We start from the raw sequence: 27,294 nt of genomic DNA, 5'->3' as shown, positions 1-27,294 counted from the left end.
CATGTCTTGGCTCCAAAGAGAAGGTAAATAAGGTCCCCAAGACAATAAACACGTCTCGGACGAGTTACGATGACGGCAACAAAATGGCGTTAGTTTCGCGCCATTTGTCAATGAAGCGACCGAAGATGGCGTCCTTCAGAGGATAAAGTCGTGATAATCTAGTAGGCGAGGGTACTTTAGTACGTGGCGTCATTATGGTTGATGATATTTCTTCGTGAAATTCTTATGTGTCATTTCGTAAGAATAATAAAATTATAAATCTGTCAATCTTTCATTTTGAAAGTAGTCGTCATCTCAGCATCACTGCTCAAAGCATCGCCCTTTAAAAGCAAGAACATTTCAACGCCTACCTTGACCTTCCGTCCGCGGCGTGCCGCTATGGACCGCGACTGCCGCCGTATCGCCTCCAGTCCCGATGGCGGGGATGTCAGCGCCTACTGCTACTACTACTCTTGTTGCTCCCACTTGTCAGTGCTGCCAGCAGCTAGGATTCGATGTCGTTAGTTCCGGTTCGGCGCTGTAACTTTGCATAAGAACCTCCCAAAATGCAAATCCAGAATTTTGTTATTGAGCTGGAATAGAGAGAGACAAGGGAGCAGATTAGAGACTATATCATGAAGATAAATTGACAGATTATCTGGAAGAAATGATCTAAAAATAACCCCCGGAGAAATGTCAAAGCAAAGTAGTAAAATAAAAGTCCAAAAATATCCTCGGCGCGCGATGATGAGGGTCCGACAAAAGTTTAATCAAATTTTTCGAAGGACGCAACAAACTCAATCTTATTTCTCAAACTTCCGCCCCAAAACAAAACAGAATAGAAATCGACAGACAGCACATGCTAACACACACCCTAAGAATGATGTAACAAGTGCGTGTGTGTGTGTGTGCGTCTCCTGAAAGAGGAAGGTTCCAAAAAGAGTCTCGACAATACCACGGGGATTTGCCTCCTATTACGACATCATCCCGAGTAAACCATTACGAATGATTAGGGTATTTTTCTCTCAAAGCGTGTGACTGTGTGTGTTGCTAGTTGTCAATCCATTTTACTCTGCACAAAAATGTCCTGATTCGTTTCCAATTTTGGATTTTTTATGACTCTTAACGCAAATATCAATGTTGTAGAAAAAAATATATTTAAATATTTAAATTTCACAGAAGTGCCGCTATATCATGCCAGGGTTGCCAAATTTTCAAATATCTCTCCTTTTTGCATTTACCTTTTTGGCTATAAATGCCAAAAACACATTTTTCCACAGCAATTTTTCTTTTAAAGGTTATCAATTTTCCTCATCTTTAACAACTTTAGACAGGGTTGCCAGATATTCAATACATGTTTTATTTTGACAAGTATCATTCGCTGTTCATAACAATGAATTATATCATCCGTGATCAATAGTTTGTAAATAAACTGACTTTTTTTAACTGTTCAAATAAAATCCAACAATGCCAAAAAAGAACGAGTGAATAAATTGAGCCAAAATATAAGTTACTTGCTATGGAATCACCCCTCTCTTGAGACGCAGTCAAAGGACGTAATGGTATGGGAAAGAAAAAAAAGTTGCTTCTGTCAAGTTTTATGACCTTTTGGGAATATTGACAGTTGTTTTGTAAATATATGCGTTAGCCCGGGTCAAAAAAAATAAAGTTGCTCAAATCAAAAATTATATGAGATTGCCCGAAAGAGTACTCAAAATGGAGGCTCAGGCCAAAATTTCAGCTCATTTGGTTGAAAACTGGCTTGCCTTGAGCAGGAACAAGTTTAAATGGGAATTAACCCGTAAAACTGGAGCATTTAGGTAAATTGCTCTGTACAAGTCAGCCGTTAACAAATGGCGACATTTGCATACCATGGGGTCCTAGGGAATGGTCTGGGGAACAATTCCTCCGAAGGGTGCAAGACGATCCGAGGCCCCTGGTCTTGCCTTGAACTGGATTCATCCCGGCGTCGCAGAAATTCTGATGGTCCCAGCAAAATGTATAGGGAAAATCAAAGCACACTAAGAAGGCTGCCTCGATCAGAGGACGCCACATGGCAATCAGCCACCACGTGGCATGAGGGTATCATAAAATTTTTGCTTTTAAAGTGGTTTTGTTATTCCTAGGACACTTTATTCAACTAGATATTTGATCAAAAACACCTTAACAACGCTAAATGTAATTTTGAAGCCGAATTTGAAGTTATTTTCTGGCCACGTGGTGGCTGATTGCCATGTGGCGTCCTCTGATCGAGGCAGCCTTCTTAGTGTGCTTTGATTTTCCCTATACATTTTGCTGGGACCATCAGAATTTCTGCGACGCCGGTATAAATCCGGTTCAAGGCAAGACCAGGGACCTCGGATCGTCTTGCACCCTTCGGAGGAATTGTTCCTCAGACCATCCCTTAGGACCCCATGGTATGCAAATGTCGTCATTTGTTAACGGCTGACTTGTACAGAGCAATTAACCTAAATGCTCCAGTTTTACGGGTTAATTCCCATTTAAACTTGTTCCTGCTCAAGGCAAGCCAGTTTTCAACCAAATGAGCTGAAATTTTGGCCTGAGCCTCCATTTTGAGTACTCTTTCGGGCAATCTCATATAATTTTTGATTTGAGCAACTTTATTTTTTTTTGACCCGGGCTAATATGCGTGTATCGAACCGGAAAGAAGATTTACGCAATGGGATAATCTAATATTAACTGTGTCTTGTGCTCTAGCGAGTCAACTTTCTTGAAAGGAGACACATTATGATTTGTTTACATTTTGTTATTTGGACCTTTTAAGAAAGCATCGCTTAAATAAAGGTGATATCAGTTCTAGATTAAATTTTCAAAACAACCTATCCCTCATGGGTTTCTTATGCAGATAGGGCCTTTTGAAAATTTAATCGAGAATTATTCCCAAGCACCAAGTCTACTTGTCAAACGTCAAACGCGACCTATGACACTGTCAAACCGCTTTCCGTTGTGACCAAACAGTTTGTTTCGTCCACGCTTTCACCAGGTTCAACCAGTATGTCCCGGGGTTTTCTCATTAAAAACGGGAAGGTAGACCACAATGCTAATTAGCTAGATAGGGAAACTAAGGTAGATCAACCCCAAAACGTCCAAATAAAGCCCAAAAATCAACCAATAACCCAAAACAATTAAATATCTGAGCTAGATCTTGCAGAAAGTCGGCACAACGGTCATATCAAACACACAACACACAATTTAGGTATTGTACGCAGCCTAAACAACATTACACGCCTCATTATGCCCACCCTGCCACTGAACTGCAAATTGTGCGTTCTTTGCGAAGAACGCAAGGCACGACTAAGTGCTGAGAGGAGGTCGAGACTTCCTGGACGACCTTCTCAGCTAGACTCGTCCACTTGTACGAGAGCCACAAACCGAACAACACCTGGAAGTTCGATCAGCGAATAGTATACTTATAACCCGCGACCGCGTGGCCAAGTAAGGCAAGTCTTGCCTAGTTGGCAATCGATTCTCCGTACGAGTTTTGTAAGTGATCTATCGTCAACTTGATCACCGAGGCTGGGACAGCCTGTGCAGCCGTCACCATCTGCACGAACCGGACCGAAGGTGTCTACCGGTGTTGCGCTACGAGTGCGGTCCGTCAACACACCGCCCCATTGTGCCCGGTACACCCGGTCGAAGCGAAGCAGGTCCACGAGCGACCCAGGCCAGATTCCGGACGGGAACTGTGCGCAGACGAGCGAATTGGAGCAGAGCGGTTGGGAAGACCGCGAGAAGATTCGGAGAACTGTACTCCGGCGCGAGAAACCACGTGTCCCCGAGGGACACGGACACTGCGCCGGATCGAGGAAGCAGCGCCGGCGATCGAGACCGCTGCCAGCAAGCAGGGTGCAGCAGTTCAACCACCGGACCCGTACACGCCACACACACAAGGTTAGTTGGTTAGGTTGTTAGGAGTAGGGAATTAGGGTCTTGAGGGCTGAATAAAGTGCCGCATTAAGGAGAGCAAACGTGGTCTTTTCCTTCCCCTATTGAGCCGATCTTGGGATATTTCTGGGAGTCCTTGCGACTGAGCGGGCGTAACTGACCGAAAGTTACATATTGGCGACCAATAAAAAGTTAATAACCTCGTTATTATCCTTTTTGGAGGTAAGCGAGGGGGGGAAATTGGATGGTACTTATTATCGGAATCGGTTCTCGGATCGGTGTCGGTGTTTCTGAGAAATCCAATCTCTTTTTGCTGCTCAATTAAAAGTGTACAACTATTAGACCGGAGTGAATTTGTCTAGCGGTGCTATTATAGATCACTTTAATGGTGAAACAATTGGTGATCACACGTGGATTGAATCTATTGTTCTGAATACTAAACATAACCTTATCTTAGTCGATTTTTCGCTTGATTTAACTTGTAAAAACTTCTGTAAATTATTGGCCTTTTGAATGGATTGAATTTTGTGCAAATTTTCATATTACTTTAGTTAATTTTTTTTTAATTATATATTTTATATTTGGTTGTGTAAATTCCAAAATGGAGCATTATATTCGTCAATATTTTAGTATGAACTTGGCACATTTGCTACAAGATGAACTAGACAATGAGTTAATTGTTCGTAATATATTTAATAGTTCGGATTCGCGAACGGTACAGGAACGAAAATGCAGGGCAGAGCTTAAGAAGGAGAGAGATTTGAACCTCGCAGATATTGAGTACGAGACAGGTTGGGATGATATTTTAACAGAACTAGATGTTTGCAACATCAAAGTTCACGAAATTTCAAAAATTTTGCTAGACAGAAAAGAAAAATCTGCACCTGATCAAAAATACAAAACTCGATTGTTACATCTTTTGTTTCGCATATTACGAGCGAAAGCTCATGCGACAGATGAGTCAGTAATTAACACCATTGGTGACATTGCTGGTCATGCTGCAAGATTGTTGGGAAATTATTATTCATTGTTGTCACCGCACGAGGAAATACGGAAAGCTGAACTTGAATTCGCTAGCAATAGTATGCGGGAACAACTAGAGAATTTAAATAAAACTCCTCAGGAGGAGATGCCACTCCTGAAACAAGTATTCGCGAAGGTAACCTAACTCCAGAAGATAATAACAACATAAGGGAAAAAGCCACAAATACGTCAGACTTACCAAACCCACAGAACTCACAACAAATAGCTGAAACTGAAAAGTTGAAGAATGAGAATACTGAATTGAAGAATTTATTGAATGATTTGTTCACACATCTTCAGAAGATAGACAAGAAAATTGAGAATTTAGAGGCAGAGAAAAACAACCCACCAGTAAACAAAAATAGTACCCAATTTCACAATTCAAAGGATTTAAACTTATCGGATTCACAAAAACCCAAATTCTCTTACCAAGGATTTTTGGATTGGTTGGTGAAAGACCAAAATTTGATTGAGCCAAATTCAAAGAATTCTGATCAACAAGATAGACCAGACCCACCCAAACCCACCAAAAACAACAATCCAGAACAGGAAAATTTTGCTAAAAATTCGTTTGGAAAACGTTTCCCCATTCACAAATGGAAGATTCGGTATGATGGATCTGATCAAGGTCGTCAGCTGAATGAATTTCTTAAAGAAGTGGAATTTAATGCTAGATCGGAGGGATTCACCAAACAAGAACTTTATAATTCAGCCTATCATTTGTTCCAAGGCAAAGCAAGATCATGGTACATGGAAATAAACTCCAACGATGAACTTGAAACGTGGGAAAACTTAGTCGAGGAACTGAAGCAGGAATTTCTTCCTCCAGACCTTGATTTTTACTATGAACGCCAAGCTCACATGCGAAAGCAGAGGCTAAACGAACGTTTTCAAGATTATTTTTTGGATATGACCCGACTTTTCAGAAACCTCACTTGTCCTATTGATGAGACTAAAAAGTTCAACATGATTTTTCGCAATCTTCGTACAGAGTACAAAAGTGCAATGTTGGCTGCAAAAATTAAAACTATCCCAGCGATGAAATCGTTCGGCAAAAATTTTGATTCCATCAACTGGCAGTGGTATGCGAAGACTGATAAGGATAACAATAGAGGTCAAAGATCTGGGGAAAGACAAGTAAATGAGATCCAAAGTGAGAGAAGAGGCCCGATGAACACTAACGGCAACAATTACAACAACAATCGTCAGTGGAACAAGGGAGAGAACTTTAAGAGAGAATTTAAAAACCCAAACCGACCAAATTCGAATTTTCGAAATGACCGAAATGAAACCAACACTTACAAACCTCAACAGCAATCGTCTGAAAAATCTACTGAAAAGAAACCATTACAAAATTCTGCGAAACCTGATGATGTAAAGCCAGGTCCAAGTAAAAATTTGAACACTTTAGAGAAGATTTTGAAGGCGTATGTCCCGATAAGGAGGGGGACATGTTTTAATTGTCACAATTTTGGACATAATTTCAATCAATGTAAACAGCCAGCGCAAGTTTTCTGCGAAGTTTGTGGATTTCCGGGATTTTCTACACCCGATTGCCCATACTGTCCCACAAAAAACGTGACGGAGGCTGCTCAATGAGGCGGAGTAGTCTTGTGAAGTTACCTGAAAGTCCTCCGAGTAATTTAGATGAACTCGAAACCACCCACAACATCCTTCAGCATTTGGGATACGCCCACGTGTCAACGGAATCTCGTGGGGCTGCGGAAGTCAACACTATTTTTCTGCATCCACGCGGTGATAACCGACCGTTCATACGTATCAATCTGCTAGGAGTTGAATTAGTCGCACTTCTAGATAGTGGCGCGAACCGAAACATTTTGGGTAAGGGATCACACAAACTAGTCGCGAGTTTAAACTTGAGCTGTTCACCATCGGACATGACGTTGATAACTGCAGAAGGACATCCAGTCGAGGTGATGGGAGAGATAGAAATTCCGGTTACATTTAACGGATGCACGAGGATCGTTTCTTTTGTTGTCGCGCCGACCTTGAAGCGTAAGTGCTATCTCGGAATGTCTTTTTGGGATCAATTTGGAATCTTTCCGTCGCTCCGAGAGTCGTTTATCGAAACCATCGACGATTCGGAGGAGCCGACAGATGATGAAGTACTGTTGACTCCCGAAGAGCAGGCCGAGTTAGACGAAATTAAAAAGTTATTTTTAGTGCCCAGAACTGGAGACATTGGATGTACTTCTCTGCTAACGCACACAATTGAAATTAGTGACGAATACAAAGATAAACCACCAATACGACAAAATCCCTATCCGTGGAGTCCCATGGTACAAAGTAAAATTGGAATTGCTCTGGATAACATGATTAGAGACGATATTGTTGAACCTTCTCGTTCAGAATGGTCGGAACCTGTTGTGCCAGTTTCTAAAAGAGACAGCGATGCTGTACGCCTCTGTCTCGACGCGAGAATGTTGAATGAGCGCACTAAGCGTGATGCTTATCCACTTCCGCATCAAAATCGCATTCTGAGCAGATTAGGTTCATGCAAATATTTGTCTACAATTGATCTTAGCCAAGCATTTCTACAGATTCCACTTAGTGAAGAATCTCGTAAATTCACTGCTTTTTCTATCCCTGGACGTGGTCTGTTTCAATTTAAACGACTACCGTTCGGGCTTGCAAACAGTCCAGCTAGTCTCAGTAAACTCATGGACAAAGTGCTAGGATTTGGAGAATTAGAGCCCAATATATTCGTATACCTGGACGACCTGGTTGTTGCAAGCAAGACTTTTGAAGAACATAAACAGCATTTGACGGAATTAGCGCGCAGATTGGGCGTGGCTGATTTGCGTATTAACATTGAAAAATCCAAATTTTGTGTCCCGGAGTTGCCTTATTTAGGTTACATTTTGTCAAAAGACGGACTAAGGCCCAATCCCGATCGGGTTCACGCGATCGTGGCTTATGAGGTGCCAAAGTCTGTTCGAGCGCTGCGTAGATTTCTCGGTATGGCTAACTATTATCGCAGATTTATCAGTCATTTCAGCGAGCTAACAGCGCCACTCACAGATCTGCTCAAAAACAAACCTAAGAAGGTTGAGTGGTCTGCTGAGGCGGATCGGGCATTCCGGGCAATCAAAGAAAGGTTAATAAGCGCACCGGTGATGGCAAACCCGGATTTTGGTCTTCCGTTTACGGTGCAAACCGACGCAAGCGACCATGCAATCGCGGGGGTGCTCACCCAGATTCAGAACGGGGAAGAAAAAGTTATTGCGTATCATTCAGAGAAACTCAAAGGCGCGGAACTGAATTATCACGCCGCGGAAAAGGAGGGTTTGGCGGCTTTGAGATGTATTGAAAAATTTCGCTGTTATATCGAGGGAACAGAATTCACCTTAGTGACCGACTCATCGGCACTCACCTTTATAATGAGGTCAAAATGGAAAACATCATCAAGATTATCACGCTGGAGCATTGATTTACAGCAGTATCATATGCTTATCAAACACCGTAAGGGTAAAGAAAATATTGTGCCAGACGCTCTCTCACGATCGTTGGAGGTCGCGGAGATCGCGGACGGATCTGACTGGTACTCAAAACTATTTGCTTCAGTGAAAAATGATCCTGAAAACTACCCTGATTTCAAAATTGAAGAAAATAAACTTTATAAACTGGTGTCTTCTCAGTCCGACGTGTTGGATTACTCTTTCGACTGGAAGCAATGCGTCCCAGATTCAATGCGGGAGGAAATTTTGACCAAGGAACATGACGATGCGTTTCATGTAGGGTATGAGAAAACGGTGGAGAAAATTAAAAAACGATTTTATTGGCCCCGAATGGCAGCAGATATCAAGCGACACGTGTTGAACTGCGATACTTGTAAACGTATCAAGCATTCAACTACGTCCGTGGTCCCGGAAATGGGTAACCAACGGGTCACGACCAGGCCATTCCAAATACTCACTATAGACTATATCCAATCTCTACCGAGGAGTACCAAGGGCAATGCTCATCTTTTGGTCCTAATGGACGTTTTTTCGAAATATTGTCTTTTGGTCCCTGTTCGGAAGATCAGTTCGGGTAGTGTGTGTGAGATTTTGGAACAGCTTTGGTTCAGGCGTCTCTCGGTGCCACAATACTTAATTTCTGATAACGCTACGACTTTTTTGTCTAAAGAATTTCAAAATTTGTTGAAGAAATATGGAATACAGCATTGGGCGAGTGCGAGACATCGCAGTCAAGCAAACCCTACGGAACGACTAAACCGTACGATTAACGCGATGATTAGAAGCTACGTACGGGACAACCAAAAATTATGGGACACTAGAATTTCCGAGGTCGAGTTCGTATTGAATAATACAGTTCATGCGACGACCAAGTTCACGCCGTATAGGGTAATCTTCGGCCACGAAATAGTTACAAAAGGGTCAGAACACAGATTGCAAACAATGGGTGAATTAACGGATGAGGAAAGAATTGAAAAGATGGGAAATATCAGTACTTCGATCTACGACAAAGTAGTTCATCACCTTCGGAAAGCGCACGAAGTGACGAAGCAGCGTTACGACTTGAGACACAAACGTTACGCTCCGACTTTTGATGTTGGCCAGCGAGTGTACAAGCGAACGTTTCGTCAGTCTTCCGCCGGTGATCACTTCAACGCGAAGCTAGGTGATGTCTACGAACCGTGCGTAGTCCTAGCGAAGAAAGGTACCTGTGCGTACGAAGTTGGGGATTTGAACGGGAAAAGTTTGGGAGTGTTCTCCGCTGGTGATTTAAAAGCTTGAACCCAGCACGGATAGGCTGTGAAATGTGTTGGTTGATGATTTCAGACGTGGAGAGACGGGAGCGACCGCCGTCAATTATGTTTGGAGGTTGTAATCCTGATCCTGTCAGCTCTGTCCATGCCATGCAGTTCCACGAAGAAAGTCCCGGGCATACCAAAATGGGAATTTAAAAGGTACCTTATACAAAAATTTGAAATTTGATTTTAAAATGTTATTTATTTATTGTTTTGGAGATTTTGAGTGAAATTTAAATTGTTTGTTTGTGCATTGTTCTGTGCTACATTTGATCGCTTCTTATAGATCGTAAATCTTCCTTTTGATCTTATGAGCGAGTTGTTTTCGGCAAAGGTCAGTGTACCCAACAAATGAGATGGTGAGCCGTGAGAAGTCGGATGAACTTTCCTATAACACAATAGAATTTAACTCACTTTTGTGACAATGCAATATGACCGAAGTCTTGAGGACGCTAATTGCGTTGGAAATTGCCTAGGTTTAACAAATTTAGTTCTTTTTGGCAGTTATTAACACCACACACTAGGATTTTCAATTAATTTGCACAAAATTTGATTCCCTTCTCTTTAAGAAAGCTTCTACGAAGATTTGAACTGTGTAAATGATCTTGGCCAATCATTTAGCACCAAAATTATAGTTTGTCTTCGTGTTTCGCGAAAGTAACTTTTCTTAAAGTGGACTGAATCGACCCACATGAAAGCGAACACAACTTGTAAACTTCACACAAAAACCAACATAGTTATGTGGAATTTTCACGATTTGCTCAGTTTATCCCGAGAACAGCGCGCGATTATGCAATTTTTCCTTGGTTTTTCCAAGATGGATCCAATTTTTATCATATGCTCCGGAGCGATTAAAATATATTTGTAGTTTGTATTCATTTAATTAATTGTAGTTTATGTCGTATTTAACTTGTTATATTTAGTTTTGAACGCATTCTTTCATGATGTTGTTCATGGTTGTTAACTGTTTTTGATGTATTTATAATAGTAACGCTATCGTTCATTTTTGTTCTCTGGTTGTACACAGTTTGATCAGTATTTTGTTGAATGGTACAGGTGCGACATTCTGCTAATAGTCAGAAGGTTTCCTTAAAAAAAAAATATTGTGATCCAATATTTTTTTCCCCGAGCGGTGCGGTGCGGTAGTGTGACCAAACAGTTTGTTTCGTCCACGCTTTCACCAGGTTCAACCAGTATGTCCCGGGGTTTTCTCATTAAAAACGGGAAGGTAGACCACAATGCTAATTAGCTAGATAGGGAAACTAAGGTAGATCAACCCCAAAACGTCCAAATAAAGCCCAAAAATCAACCAATAACCCAAAACAATTAAATATCTGAGCTAGATCTTGCAGAAAGTCGGCACAACGGTCATATCAAACACACAACACACAATTTAGGTATTGTACGCAGCCTAAACAACATTACACGCCTCATTATGCCCACCCTGCCACTGAACTGCAAATTGTGCGTTCTTTGCGAAGAACGCAAGGCACGACTAAGTGCTGAGAGGAGGTCGAGACTTCCTGGACGACCTTCTCAGCTAGACTCGTCCACTTGTACGAGAGCCACAAACCGAACAACACCTGGAAGTTCGATCAGCGAATAGTATACTTATAACCCGCGACCGCGTGGCCAAGTAAGGCAAGTCTTGCCTAGTTGGCAATCGATTCTCCGTACGAGTTTTGTAAGTGATCTATCGTCAACTTGATCACCGAGGCTGGGACAGCCTGTGCAGCCGTCACCATCTGCACGAACCGGACCGAAGGTGTCTACCGGTGTTGCGCTACGAGTGCGGTCCGTCAACACACCGCCCCATTGTGCCCGGTACACCCGGTCGAAGCGAAGCAGGTCCACGAGCGACCCAGGCCAGATTCCGGACGGGAACTGTGCGCAGACGAGCGAATTGGAGCAGAGCGGTTGGGAAGACCGCGAGAAGATTCGGAGAACTGTACTCCGGCGCGAGAAACCACGTGTCCCCGAGGGACACGGACACTGCGCCGGATCGAGGAAGCAGCGCCGGCGATCGAGACCGCTGCCAGCAAGCAGGGTGCAGCAGTTCAACCACCGGACCCGTACACGCCACACACACAAGGTTAGTTGGTTAGGTTGTTAGGAGTAGGGAATTAGGGTCTTGAGGGCTGAATAAAGTGCCGCATTAAGGAGAGCAAACGTGGTCTTTTCCTTCCCCTATTGAGCCGATCTTGGGATATTTCTGGGAGTCCTTGCGACTGAGCGGGCGTAACTGACCGTAAGTTACACCGTGAACAATAGACTCAAATCGTCGACAACATCACGTACGACATTCCGCGCTATCGCACTTCTGTCACTGTGGCATCCCGCTCCCAAAAGTGGTTGGCGAGGGAGATAATTTGATTTTGTTTCCCACCGATTTTTTTTCTTCTTCAGAAAAAAAATCTTGTTTTCCGTTCTGTCGCCATTCATTCATGGTTCACCCATAGATTGTGGCAGGGTACTGCCACCTCCCTGGTAATTGCCGGTGCCAGGTACGTGACTACCGGGTTGCTGCGATCGGCACTTTTTCCGCCTGGCATGATGAGAATATTTTTAGAAATTTGAGCTTGAACCCACCGTAGGTCAGAGAGAACCATTCTTGGTGGGAAGGATTTGGAATCATCACAGCAAATTTCTAATGAAGTTTAAAAAAAATATTCTTATACTTTTTATTTATTCGAAAAAAATATATAAAATGTTAAGTACAGTGCGTCTCCATGGAATAATTCAAGATTTTGAATTTCAATGGAGATGCATAGCACTTTAACAGCGATTGAAATATTTAACTAAATTTTCCGATTCATTCATTCGTTTTTTTCCTTTCCTGATTATATTCAGAGAGCTTAAATTGAGACATGTTCAAGTTTCACTTCACTAAACCGGCTGAAAAGGTAACATACATTTATGGATCAGCGATTTTCTGACGAACAGATTGCGCTTTTAATTGAGCCTACCGTCCATCAGAGAATAATAATTGCAAATTGGTTCCACTGAAGCGAATGGATGCACTTTCAATAGCCCATCCATTTTCTCACTGAAACGTGACAAATTACCCCAACCCCCGTACTCAAAAAAGCAACCTCACTCAACCCAAAATCAGTGCCTCACCGTTTTGATTACCCCGTTATTACCACTTATTATTCCAGTATCAATGTGAATGTGCATAAGGAGAGGCAAAAAAATGGCTCCTGCCCCAAAAATCATCATCCGATCCTATTTGGGTGGGGTGGTTGTCGATGTTTTCGCACCCCATACCAGAGACCATTGAACGGATTATTATAATGAATATGGGTGCGGCCAAAAGGGTTTACCGTGAAACCAAACCGACGCAAAAAGGAGCAGCTTCCGGCATCGAAATATAATTGGCTGTTGATGGTATTTTTTTGGGGAAATGTTTTCGCACTTACGTATGGGAATCAATATTTTAAATTTATCCTTAAGAGAATGTTTTCTCTACAACAAATTTAAAAAAATTAGCAATTAAAAATTCTAAATTATTATTAAAGATTAAAAATTAGCGGAGTACATCAACCAAAGTGTGGTGCACCGAGATTTACGTTGCAATAATTTTGCGTATCCTAAAAACTACGAAAAGTAGCGACATAATCCCCTAAACCAAAAACATTAACTTATTTTAAAATCAAACATTCTAGTAATGGGTACGTAAATACAACGATCTTGAAGGAAGAAGAGTAAAACTTCCTAAATTATTGTGTATTTTAGGCTTTTAGATGAGTAATTCTTCACAATATCAGCAGATCTCGTAAATTATTTATTTGGCTGGAACTTTTTTATTGACCAGAGCGGAGCAGAAATTTTTATACTTTAACAAAAAATATTACGTAACTTATTACATAAGATTTAACTTTTAAAAATAAAAATCGTCCTAATAATTTCCGAGATTCCGAGTTGAAAAATGAAAACTAATTAGATGACATTAAGAAAAACTATTTTTTCACAAGATTTTTTATAGAAGATGCTGCATCTCTGCAACCAGCAGTGCGGTCAATAGTAACAAAACAAAAATTGAAGAAAACTTTCTCAGCGTTTCAAAAATATATATCCTTTACGAAGATGTTATTTTGAATTGCAAACAAATTAAAACTTTATCAAAAAATCATTTTCGGTTGCAAATTTTACATTGGTAACCAATTTCTCATGTTTTGTTGGACATATTTCAGATTTTCCAAAAATCATAGTTTTCCAAAATCATATCTCCATCACTTTGGCACAAATAATGCATTTTTGTCCCCTAAGAAATGCATATTTGTGTTTCTTAAAACATACAACAAAATTTTAAAAAATTGCTAAATGCATATTTTGAGAATTCATATTTAGTGAAAGCAATTCAAATACAAAATCGGGATTTTTTTCAGTGTTCCTATTTGTTTTCTGATACATCCAAATCGATAAGAAAATCACTTCTTTAGATAAAGATTTCGGAATAAGCGTACCTAACATATATTTTTTATAATCTGAAAATATTTTTTTTAGAATATTGTCTATCACATTAAAAGAGAGGCATATTCACCTTTATTAGAGAAATAGATACATTTCTTAAGAATCTTGCAATGTTTTTTATTGTTTGCGATTAAATAATAAAAATATTAAACAGTTCAATCTTTTAGAGTATTTTACGTAATGATTGGATCCATTAGTAGAATTTATTAAATATTAACTAATTTGTTTATGTTCATCCTCGTATTTCGTAATAAATTTCTAATAGCAACTCTTCTTTGTTGATGTATCTGAAAATGTTTGAAATGTGACAAACTGCAATAAGGTCGAAAAGCTAAGTGTGACGAAAATGTGTATGGGTATATTTCCCCAATGCAAAACGTTGCAAATTTTAAAAAATCCTTAATTCACCAAGTTGTATGAAAACAAAATCAAAAGCGGCAAAATTCAAGTTACCAAAAAACCGAAAAACGTTATAAAATGAAAACACGTCTTCAATCACGTTTAAAGACTATCCGTTTAAAACTTAGATAATAGAAAATACTCTGTTTTTTTTATCAATATTCTAACAAAAATTTAATGCTTGAAATGCTTTTTCATGACCATTTTTTTAACATGAGCAAGATCCACCATATTAAAAATGTAATATTAAAAAAACCAATGCTCGTAAATTGAAGTAATTTCCAAAATAATCTTAATCTTATTGCTCTTACATAAAACTTGTACACAGCAAAAAAAAAGTTGAATTTTGGATTGTTGAAAATTTTGTTGGTTGAATATTACTCATTTTTTGAGTAATACTACTTAAAAAATGTGTAAAAACGTGAACCTGATGAATATTCATCAGAAACTGATGAAAATTCACCAATTCCTGATGTAATATTACACTTTTTTTGGCAAAAAATCTGTCACCATTTCCTTATGAATATTACTTTTATTAAATTTACTTTTATTATTTTTCTGTGTATTTAAAGCTAAAACTTATAACTTACTCCCGCCGAAGACAAATTATGTTTGTTATTAAATGTGCCAGTGGTATAATATATGTCCTCCAAACCGAGCTTAAACTGGTAACACTGACGCTGATGATGACGGTGATGATGGCCGAAAAAGTCATTCCACGGAAAAAGTCCTCCTCCAGCAAAAGTTTACTCTGCAAAAAGAAAGAGAAAGGAAAAAACAATTATTTATTGTTTGCTCATTTAAATTTGCCTTTAGTTGACATATGAACGATTAAATTTGCAAAATGGAAAACGGCGGTGAAAACGGCTGCCAAAAGAAGAGTTTGATGAGGGAGTATGGGGCAAGGCGCGCAACTCGTTATCATATGTAAATTTAATTAGAAGCATCCCATGGCCATGTGTGTGGGTTTCAGTTTCGAGTGTCGTGAGGTTCCGAGTTGGAGGAAATTGAGAGAAAGTTGAAGAGTAAAGAGTAAAGAGTAAAGAGTAAAGAGTAAAGAGTAAAGAGTAAAGAGTAAAGAGTAAAGAGTAAAGAGTAAAGAGTAAAGAGTAAAGAGTAAAGAGTAAAGAGTAAAGAGTAAAGAGTAAAGAGTAAAGAGTAAAGAGTAAAGAGTAAAGAGTAAAGAGTAAAGAGTAAAGAGTAAAGAGTAAAGAGTAAAGAGTAAAGAGTAAAGAGTAAAGAGTAAAGAGTAAAGAGTAAAGAGTAAAGAGTAAAGAGTAAAGAGGAAAGAGTAAAGAGTAAAGAGTAAAGAGGAAAGAGTAAAGAGTAAAGAGTAAAGAGTAAAGAGTAAAGAGTAAAGAGTAAAGAGTAAAGAGTAAAGAGTAAAGAGTAAAGAGTAAAGAGTAAAGAGTAAAGAGTAAAGAGTAAAGAGTAAAGAGTAAAGAGTAAAGAGTAAAGAGTAAAGAGTAAAGAGTAAAGAGTAAAGAGTAAAGAGTAAAGAGTAAAGAGTAAAGAGTAAAGAGTAAAGAGTAAAGAGTAAAGAGTAAAGAGTAAAGACTAAAGAGTAAAGAGTAAAGAGTAAAGAGTAAAGAGTAAAGAGTAAAGAGTAAAGAGTAAAGAGTAAAGAGTAAAGAGTAAAGAGTAAAGAGTAAAAAGTTTTATGCAAAATTATAATTAATTTGACACATTCTCCTTTTTCGGGTTGTGTTGTCCACCGGACAAGGGACGTTTGCTGGCCAGAACCACGTCCGTTGTCGGTGGGACACCGAACGAGTGGCGAAGCAAACCGCTAATCATATTCATGGTGTCCCAGAGGCGGAAAACCGTTGCTCACCCAACGATGCGGACGATTTTCGGTTAAGTACCGTAAAGTTTTGTGATTTTGGAATCTGATACACAATTATTTTTATTTATTAATTGATTAAATTTTATTTAAAAACAAAGCAGTTTTAAAATATCAAAAATTGTTATAACATTTATGGTTTGAGATCATTTTCCATCAAAAATAATTTCAGCAAAATTGCTGAAACCAGCTCAAACCATATTTCGGCCAGGCTCAGAGGATAGCGGGAAACGATCCCCAGCCGCGTCACGTACGTGTCAGGTCAGCTGTTAAGCGAGATTTTGGTTGTTGAATTAGCAATTTCATTCGGCAAGCCACAGCCCGTGAATAATGTGTTGCACATCGCAACGTGACTTGTAGAGCAGCAGCAGCGCCAGCTCAAAACTTGTTATGGTGATAAGATGCACGTGAAAATGTTGCTGCAAAATTATTCTCCCACAGCTGGCAAATGATGACGAGAGAATGATTGCAATTTGCAAGTTTGTTTTTTTTTCGAAATTATGCGCAAACATGTGCCAGAGAGCATAATTTTATGTTTTTACTTGCAAAACATTTTAAGTTGAAATCTCACAATTTAAGCACAAAGAAGGCAACACAAAATAAATAACACAATTCGAGATGATCCTCTTTTCTCCGCATTTCAGGCTATTAACCCTGTCACACGCGTTACAGCCTGGTAAATTCCCTACCCGTACAAGCTTAAAAAATGAGGCCAATTTGTCAGGTGATTTATCCCACCGTTCTTTTTTTTCGTTAACCTCCTGGGAAATGCTGCGCGTCTTGTATCTTGGCTACGATTCACGGTGGGGTTGAAGATTTATTTTTTAAAGTTTTGTTTTGTAGATTATTCAAACCGATTTTAATATATTTTTAATATTATATAAATAAACTGAAGTTCGATTCTGGAGAAGCGTGGTCCATAGAGTTATAAAACACACCGTGTATTTTTTCCCAGCAAACCTTGTGACACGGATGAAGGCAAGTGTCACAAACAACAACTGTCTCTTTGCGTTGCTGTTGGTGTTGTTGTTTTTCTCCAAAAATCCCCGTCGCACGCGCGCTTGGCATCCCAAAAGCAGTCCCGAAACCCTCCCCGTCACGGGAAAGCGAACTTTATTTACTTTACTCTTCTCGAGGGGTCCAACGACGTCGTCGTCGAGTGAACTTTTTCCCCAAATTGCTTCATCTTTCTCAAGTTTGTTTACCGTTTAAAGTTTGGCTTGCTTTGCTTCCCTTCAGTCGCTCCGACGTGACGATTATCCATTTTGGCAATGCTAGAGCGAAAATTATTCCAGTTAACACTTTTAGAAGTTGAAGTTTCTTCGCTTTTTTTATTTTATTTTATTTTTTTTTGGAACGGGAAATTCCCACTTGAGGGAGAAATGGCAAACAGTCCCCCCCCCATAATTGCTTTAAATGGTGTCTGTGGGCCCATTTGGGACATACGAACTCCAAGTGGCAGTAGGCCGTGACCTAATGGAAACGCAATTTCCCACGCGCGCCCTTTAATCTTGTAGCCCGTAATGGCATTATTGGCAAGGCTGACTCGATAATGGATTTAAAAAAAGAAGGGTGAGGAACAGGGCCCCGGCAATGGCCTGATATGAGCTAGCTAAATTTCGTTAAATTCTAGACCAGAATTTGTTTTATTATTATTTTTCAATTTAAACATCTTTTATCGAGATTCTGATCAAGATTACACATCAAATCATCGTGCCTTTAATGTATCTTTAGTTTTCACATCGATTCGCTGTAGATTCGTGTTTAAATTTTGAAATTTAGCATAAATTAAAATAAGTTGAAAAAATTCCCAACTTCAGCCATGTGCAACAATTTCCACATCACCCATGCGGGAAACCGATAATGGGGTAATTCATGCGTTCCAAACTGTCAAAATTCCAAAACGTCATTGCCAATCTTCGGTTCGCTGCTTTTGTTCGTGTTTGAAGTTTCGGGCCGAGACTCTGGTGAGGAATCATACAGGATTGAGTAATCAAATATCAAATAAATAAAATTTAAACGTCAAATATCAAACTTTTATTCTGCAGTCTGTTCAAATCAGCAACATCAATTTTTTTAATCAACAGTTACAACACATTTCAAATAGCTGAAAGTCTTTTTTGGTATATTTATTCTAGATATAAACAAAGATTTGGGAGCGAAAATCGAAAAAAGTCGTTTTTCTCGTCTCTCTCACGAAATATTTCAGTGAAATGTGAGCTCAATAATTAAATTTCAACATTTTCGTGACGAATAATACCTTTACACAAGCTTGTGCCGGAGAATCGTCAGATGTGGCTAAGGGACCATCCATAAACCACGTGGACACTTTTTTTTAGAGATTTTGAACCCTCCCTCCTGTATGACAATTGTCCATATTCCCCCTCCCTTATGTGTCCACGTGGTTTATGGATGACCCCTAAACGAATTGTTATATTTCACAATTGATCAAAGTTTGGACCGATTCATGAATATTGTTTAATCATTGATGTTCTTTTGAGGGTTCTTGATAGATTTTTATCTCTTTTCAACATCGCGTTTCAGCACGTCTCACTTTCATCGGTAAGAAAGATTTTGTAATGAAAAATTGAATTTTTAGATTATTTCATCGATTTCATTGTATTACATGAAAGTTCCAAAATTTACAAGATAATGAGCATAGTTTTTTTTTTATTTTTTTTTGTATGAACTACATCTATTGTTCTATGATCAAACCCTACGAATGTAATCCTTCCGGTTCAAATTTGTATCCAACATCCACCTGACTTATAAAACACAAGTAAAACTTCCCCTTCTCTGCCCAGATTTCTCATTACATATGCAGCATCATACGTGTACCAACAACCACCAGATCTTTGGTTTCCGTGAGTTCCGAACCGAAAAGTTTGTGTGTGTTTGTGCGAACATGTGTGTGTGTGTGTGTTCTTTGCCGGTATGAATACGAAATGATTTAATCAAAAGATGCTTCAAAGTTCAACCAGGGAGCCAAATTTGTTTCCTCCCCCTGTACGATGTGGTTTTCATTTGAATAACAAATGTGAAAAGGAAGTGAAATATTTCAGTCATGTTGAAATTCATGACGCTTGTCAGAATAATTCTGGCAACACTTCTTCCAGACGACCTCCCCCAAGCACGTAATCCCACTGCAGAACAGCCCAATCACGATCACGTACCACGCCGGATCCATCTCGTGCATCTGCAGTTCATCGTCGTCCTCCTCACTGTCTTCATCACCCTCCCGAACCGCGATCGACCGCGATCGCACCCGGTAAATGTGCATCACCTGGTTCATCCAAAACCGACGCAATCCAGCCTCGAAGAAGACCCGTTGCGTCCACTTGAATTTCTGCGCCAGCGGACTCCGGGGTGCCATGTAGAACTGCCGAATTGCCAGCCCCAGCTGGTAGTCTCGCAGCAGTACAAACTTTGGGCGATCGCCACGAGCGTAAAAGTGGTTCGTCATGGACATGATCATGCTGACTTGGGTTTCCTCTCCGATCGAAGCGTAGACTGGCGTGTTGGTGGTGTTTGGAGGTAGCGTTACGACCAAGTCCCACAGCTCGGGGTTGTGCTGGAACGAGTAGTTGGAGTAGCCCTCGTAGTAGCGGATCTTGACTCCCAGTCGGCGTAGATCATCTGGCGTTCGAGGATCGCGTTTGTAGGGGTAGCTGGTCATGAGCGCGATGATCTTTGTCTCGTACGCTCGCAGCAGGAAGAAGAACAGAACCGTAAGAGCTATTATGAGAAGCTTCTCGACTCGGTTAGTTTGATAGAAGGAGATCTGCTCAATACCGCACAGTGCTGCCAGTATCGGATCGTTGACGATGAAGTCGGAGTAGTAGAAGACCACCATCCAGCACCCGACGATCACGAACGACAGCGTCAACCAAACGTAAACATGAAACGGAGCAATAAACAGTTCAAGTGCGCTCAGCTTTGCTCCCCTTGGGACCATGATCACTTCACGATCAGGCTCCACCGAATCAATGAAGAACGGCTTCATCTGATCGTCGTGCGTGAGATCCAGATTCATATCGAACCGTCTATTTCTCGAAATGAACTTCCTCCTAAACTCACACTCCTCCGGAGAAACCCTGCTTCGATCACAATCAATATCCACAAAGATCATCGACCCGTTCAGAAACTCCGCACTGGACTCGATCCACTGGGCGTCCCTACCCTGCACCTTGTGCCTCTCAACAAAAGTGACCTCGGGACGCTGCCAGTAGCACGATACGGTCACCTGATAGCCGTTCAAATCTCTAGTCTGATCCACAAACAACGCCCCTGGTGGAACCCGCAGGTTCCGGATCTCAACCGCTCGCCAGAAGTAAACGAGCAGGTAGTGCATCGTGTTGGTGTTCAAATCCAGCAGCACCGTATTGATCAGGCCCAGCTCGTCAAACAGCTCTAGCAAGTCTGAGAGCAGGTTCCGGTTCGGGCACCGGTGCACGATGAAGATTTTTGTTTCCGTTGGAACCCTGTGGAAGGTTAGGTGCTCCCAGGTGAGACGACGATCGCAAACGCGGCATCGGATGACGATCAGCGAAGGTTTGTCCGGGAAGGTGTCCAAACTGACAGCGGACGAGCTGGTGGAGGTTAAGACTAGGTGGGACGTGGTTTGAAGGGTTGGTGAAGTGAGGAGGTTGTTGATGAAATCGTCACCTGGATGTTCCAAGTCGTAAATCCAGCAGTGGAAGTGGCCAAACGCTTCATTGGCGAAAAACTTGATGAGATTCTCAGTAAAGTCGAGTGCGGCTTTGTTTTGCCTGGTCGTGGAAATTGCAAGAACTATCAGAAAACATTGTAGCCTCATAGTGGTAAAGAGATTACTGAGTGTATTTTGTTCGAAAAAGCTTTAATATAGATGTTGAACACCGGCAATTTGCAGAATGCTCTCAATATCAAATACACATTAATATTGCGGTACCGATAAATCTGTACTTCATGTAAACTAGGGTGGTCCAAACCCGGGCTACTCCCTGAAATCTAAAATTGTCCCATCACCAAGCTAAATTTCAATTTTTTGCTTATTCTGACCACGGGAACCTCTCCCTCTAAGCCCTTGAAGTTTGTATGGGAAAAATCGACAAAATGTATGGAGAAAAGCAACAGTTTCTGTTTTTTACCTGTGGAAGGCACGATAACTATCCAATTGTTACCAATTCTCGGAACAAAAGTCTTTATTAAATTTAAAAAAAAAACTTTAGCGAAAACATCATATTTTTAGATTTTCTTCCGCAATTGTCGCGTACCGGAACATCTCGGATATGTTGCCGGAAGCTGGCACGGTTTCGACCAGATTTTGCAACTAAGCAACTCTCTACCAAAACCGGAAATGGATTTTATTTGTATTTTTTGATTTGGCTCAAACTTTGTGGGGGCCTTCCCTATGACCAAATAAGCTATTTTGTGTCATTGGTTCACCCATACAAGTCTCCATACAATTTTGGCTGCTGTCCATACAAAAATGGTATGTAAATATTCAAACAGCTGTAATTTTTGAGTGAATTTTCTGATCAATTTGGTGTCTTCGGCAAAGTTGTAGGTATTGTTGAGGACTATTGAGAAAAAATAGGTACACGGAAAAAAAAATTTGCAGATTTTTTAATCAACTTTTTTTTCACTAAAACAATCGAAATTTTATGCAAAAACAAATCTGAAATTATTTTTTAATGCAAAATTGAATTTGCAATCGAAAACTACTCTACAATTTTTTTTGATAAGGAGCTCGGTTTTCAAGATATAGCCACCGAAAGTTTGATTTAAGCAAAATATTGACAGTTTTTCGATTTTTAAAAATAGTGACCATGAGCGACCATCTCTAAAAATATGTTTTTTTGAAAAGTTCAGAAAATTTGCTATAAAATTGTCTAAGAGACATTGAAGATTGGACCTCGGGTTGCTGAGATACAGCCGCTTTAAGAAAAAGAAACACGAAAATTGAAGTTTTCTAAGTCTCACCAAAACAACCCACCATTTTCTAATGTCGATATCTCAGCAACTAATGGTCCGATTTTCAATGTTAAAACATGAAACATTCGTGAAATTTTCCGATTTTTTCGAAAAAAATATTTTGAAAAGAATTAAATCAAGACTAACATTTTAAATGGGCGGAATATTTAATGTTTTTCAAAAATTCATAACTCGGCGGCAGATTTTTTGACCATGTTTCTCTATAGCTCAAAAGTTGCGGATTTTAGTCTCCTAAAACATATAAAAAAATCTCGAAAATCAAAAAATATGTATTTTGGGAAATTGAGTTTTAGTGAAAAAAAAGTTGATTAAAAAATCTGCAATTTTTTTTCCGTGTACCTATTTTTTTCTCAATTGTCCTCAACAATACCTACAACTTTGCCGAAGACACCAAATTGATCAGAAAATTCACTCTAAAGTTACAGATTTTTTAATTTTCACACATCATTTTTGTATGGACAGCTGCCAAATTTGTATGGAGACTTGTATGGGTGAACCAATGACACAAAATAGCTTATTTGGTCATAGGGAAGGCCCCCACAAAGTTTGAGCCAAATCAAAAAATACAAAAATCAAAAATGGTCGAAATCGGCCGATTTCGTAGAGAGTTGCTCAACTCGTCTGTGTTAGTGAAGAAAGTTGAAGTTCCCTCAACGTAACGTAGTTTGATTTTTAACCGGTGGAGATCCTCCTGGTTGCGAGGATCCACCTTGTACGGATTGCTGGTCATCAACGCGATGATCTTGGTTTCGTCGTAGCAAAAGGTTTAGAAATGTGAATGTTTTAGTTCAAAATTATTAAGATTATTGCTTCGTTATCGCTCAAATCTTAATGTTATTTAATTGATGAAGTATTTGCATAAAACCTCATATTACTATAAATTTTACGTCCTGAAAACATAAAGTTTCAGGAAGATTGAAAGACTGAAAGATTGAAAGATTGAAAGATTGAAAGATTGAAAGATTGAAAGATTGAAAGATTGAAAGATTGAAAGATTGAAAGATTGAAAGATTGAAAGATTGAAAGATTGAAAGATTGAAAGATTGAAAGATTGAAAGATTGAAAGAATGAAAGATTGAAAGATTGAAAGAATGAAAGATTGAAAGATTGAAAGATTGAAAGATTGAAAGATTGAAAGATTGAAAGATTGAAAGATTGAAAGATTAATACTTTGAGATTTGCCTGTTTGAAATGTATTATTTGATAATGTGTCAATTACACAGTCAGGTCACAAATCGATAAACACACCCAAATGGACCGTGTTCCCGACCCCCCAGCAAATGTTCTGAATTTTAATTAGCATTTCGTGTCCATTCCAATCTGCATACTAGTCATGATTTGGCTCTCACAAACACACCCACCCACGCTGGATGCACACATTAAGGGGAGGCCCAACAATGTTGTTTACTTTTGAAGCCATTTTGCCGCTCCCCCTTGGAGCTTAGTTCAAAGTGCAATCAGGTCCACCCTTGGTGAGCTCATAGTTGGTGTTCAAGCAACGAACTCTGCCAGGTCACGTTTGAGTCATTTTGAGACCAAACAAATTACGACAAATAAACCTCATTACGTGTGTGCTGGTTTGATGTCGTGTAAAAAGAAGGAATTTTCCTCTTAAAAAGTATGCACAATTTTCAGGTTGCATGACCTAAGGGAAAACTTGTTGGAAAAATATCGAACGCGATTTGTTCAAATTAAGTCAGATATTGAATGGCTCCAAGGGACGAACTTTTCGAAATTAAGCTAATTAAGCGATGATTCGGAGAACGTGTTCGACGTGAAAATTGGTTTCCTCCCAGGTCCAGACGAGAGCGCTCGCGTAGGAATCGTTCCGAGAATTGCCCCATAATCTTCAGACGGAAAATCTGCGAGGAAATTCTCGCTGGGAAGATGAAACGCCACAAGACGAACACAGATCACAAGTCATTATCGATTTTCTGCCTTTCCATGGGAGCGATGGAAAGCAGCCATTCGTCGTTTTTTTTCCCCAAACAAAAGAACATCCCGGGGAAAATCAGCATGGTGAAGAGGGAGGAAGGCTGAAACACTCTCAACTGGAATTGTAATATATATTTATATTTATGTTATTATCCCGAGACATCGACTGTGGCAGCCAAAGAGAATGGCAAGTACGGGAAAATATATGATGATGCCCTGATCTTGAGGCTATTTTTACTCCATGGGATGTAATCAACCCTTTCTCTTGCCGTACTTGAGGCCAATGAGATGTGCCGGAAGGCGTCGGGAAAGAAGGGGGGGGGAAACTCCTTCTGCCTTTGTGTATTATGCGAATGACCTTGCAAACAGTCAAGTGGGTGGGGTTTTCCGGGTTTCCCATCACGGAGCCGGTTACAAATAGGCGTAAATCTGTCCGGAGGGAGCCGGGTGATTGTTATTCAGTTGTGTGTTTCAAACAGAGATCAATTGTTTCCAAACGAGTTACTTTGAAATCATTCGATGAAATTAGAGAAATACTTGCGTAACATAAAGTTTCAATTGATTCAAGATCTACATGTTCCCAGATTTTCAAAATATCTTTCAAATATCTAGCTTGGATTTTGGATATCATTTCCAGTTTACAAAATCCAGCATCGAAAATTGTCTAAATTCGAATGAAACAGCAATATTCTACGACTGGGTTGCCAGATCTTTAAAATTCATGATTAATCATAAAAATCTGACAAAAGTATTTAATCGTTCTAAAAATGTAATCGTCTAAATTATTGTTAAACCAACCTTGAAAAGTGCAAAAACACCTTCTGAAGTTGCGATATTTCATCACAGGGCTGCCAGATTAAATTTCCAGAAAGTGTGAACGTGGTTTACGTATGACCCCAGAATTATTGCAATCACAAATTTTGGAACCAAAATAATAGTCCTAATTTTAACAAAAGATGCATGTTCAAAAAGTAAAATGAAAATCAAATAAAAATTGACACAAACACCATCGAACGATCTTCCACGTGTGAGTGCTATCTCGTATGACAGCTGATTACGCACGTCGCAAAACTTTTGCTGCCAACCAACAGAGTCACCACATGCCACCACCCGCGATGTCGTCCATATTGCTGTCCCCAATTTTGTAGTGGCGGGGAAAAAGTCCACATCGTTGACTTTGTTGATAGCGAATTTCCCGCCTCGACCTTTTAGATAGCGGAAAAGAAGTTAGGAGGACCTCGTAAATCGAACGAGAAAAAGGGAGAGAGAAAATAACAACCGAATAAAATCACTTGCGAAGCTTTCGATTTTCCTATTACCCACTTTCTGATGATCTACTGTAATGTGGGGTGGATTTGAAAAGAAAATCTAATTTAATTGACCACATTTTCTGCAGACTACACGAAATTCATTTCTAGAGTTTTTTAATAGGTCCAATAAACATATGATAAACAATAGCTTATAGGACCTTTTAAAAAAGCTTTAGATTTCATTTAAACTAGCTTTGAACAATAATTACACTTTTGCCGTTCAGTCTATTAAAAAAGATTAACCAAATTAATTTAAACCTGTCATTGATGAATGAAAAAAATTCCAAAAATATGAAAAATATAAATTTTCAAACTAAATACTGTGAATTACAAATAAGTTTATTTAGAATTGAAAGGTGTGTGTGTGTGTGTGCAACCAATCAAACGGGACCACGCGGTCGCTTCTTACAAATTGAGTTGTTTCCATGTATTTTAGAATTTGACATTCTATACATGCAAATAACTCGCATAGGCATTTGAAAGTGTTAGCTCTGCCGAGCTTCGGTGACCCATTTCTACGCTGGCTAGCCGAGCGCGAGGTACTTCAGCTTTATCGACAAGCCCCGCCCTGAAGAACGTTTGCATCAATCAGATTCAAACGTTATTCAGAACTTCCGAACCTTTGTCAAATGGACAAAGACCCAGCGCGTATATAGTTAGCAGTAACAGTATTCCTAATTCCAGTCATAGCTCATCAAGCCACGATGGACTAGTGGTTAGCCTTTTTGTTTATCAACCTGGACGGGGGATCGAACCCCGCCTCGAGCAACTTTAATTTTTCGTTCATGTTCAGGAGTTTCACGAATTTATATTTATATTATATTTCTCGTTGGGAGCAGATGGGAATCGAACCCAGGACCATTCGCTTATAAAACGAACACTGTAACCATTCAGCCACGGCCACTCCTTCAACGCTTGAAAATTGAATAAGATGCAAAAAGGAAATTCCTCACCGGGTTTGAACGACATGATCTTGAACAGCCGTTCTATGCCGGAGGAAGCACACATCCAAATTACGGCCACAGGCGGCGATCTTGACGGATCCAAAAATTCAGACTTTCAGCTCCACGTAGATGGCCAACTTCCAGTAATCCTCTTCAGACCAGAATTTGATGACTAACGCCACCCAGCACCGTCCGGTATAAAGCTGTCCGTAACGCGAATTCAGTAATTCTCTTGGTTCCCTTGGCAGTTTGATGGTCTCCTTCTCACTTTCACTTCCGGCGCGGACCAAACAGTTTCCTTCTTCACTAGGAGCACAAGTTTTAGAACATTCGCAAACCGTTTAAATAACTTTAAAGACATTTAAATTTTGCCTCAAACATAAAAAAAAATCAAAACTCCATGTAAATGACAGGAGCACAAAAATTTGCGTCCGACCCGCCACGCGACCTACTTCGATCCTCAAGTTTATTTAGAATTGAAAGGTATTCTGGAAATCTAGCAACACTGCCAAGATAATAAGGTTACGTTTTGTTTTAGCATAAAAAAAAAAAAAAAAAAAAAAAAAAAAAAGATTGAACCTTAAACAAAACAATATCAAACCCCACATTTTTTCCAAAAAAGAACCCAAAGTCACCCTTCTTAACAATAACATTGACCATATGGATGTTGCCTTGTTAAAAAGGAAACTCCACTCGTTCAGAAGTTTGAAATTGAATTTGGGGGGGCTCGGC

General features: G+C 39.8%; 1 protein-coding gene across 3 annotated transcripts in view; it reads right to left on the bottom strand.

Annotated features, from left to right (window-relative positions):
- LOC120420517 (transient receptor potential-gamma protein) overlaps positions 1–27,294 on the bottom strand; it is a 236,388-nt gene that overhangs the window by 148,595 nt on the left and 60,499 nt on the right. For all 3 annotated transcript variants that reach the window (XM_039583580.2, XM_039583582.2, XM_039583579.2), the window contains exon 2: positions 351–572. The gene's annotated coding sequence lies outside the window, so the exon portion shown is untranslated. The remainder of the gene's footprint in view (positions 1–350; positions 573–27,294) is intronic.

This window comes from Culex pipiens, chromosome 2, assembly GCF_016801865.2.
Source record: "Culex pipiens pallens isolate TS chromosome 2, TS_CPP_V2, whole genome shotgun sequence".
In the NCBI taxonomy this organism is placed as follows: domain Eukaryota; kingdom Metazoa; phylum Arthropoda; class Insecta; order Diptera; family Culicidae; genus Culex; species Culex pipiens.
This window is presented reverse-complemented; position numbering and strand designations above follow the sequence as displayed.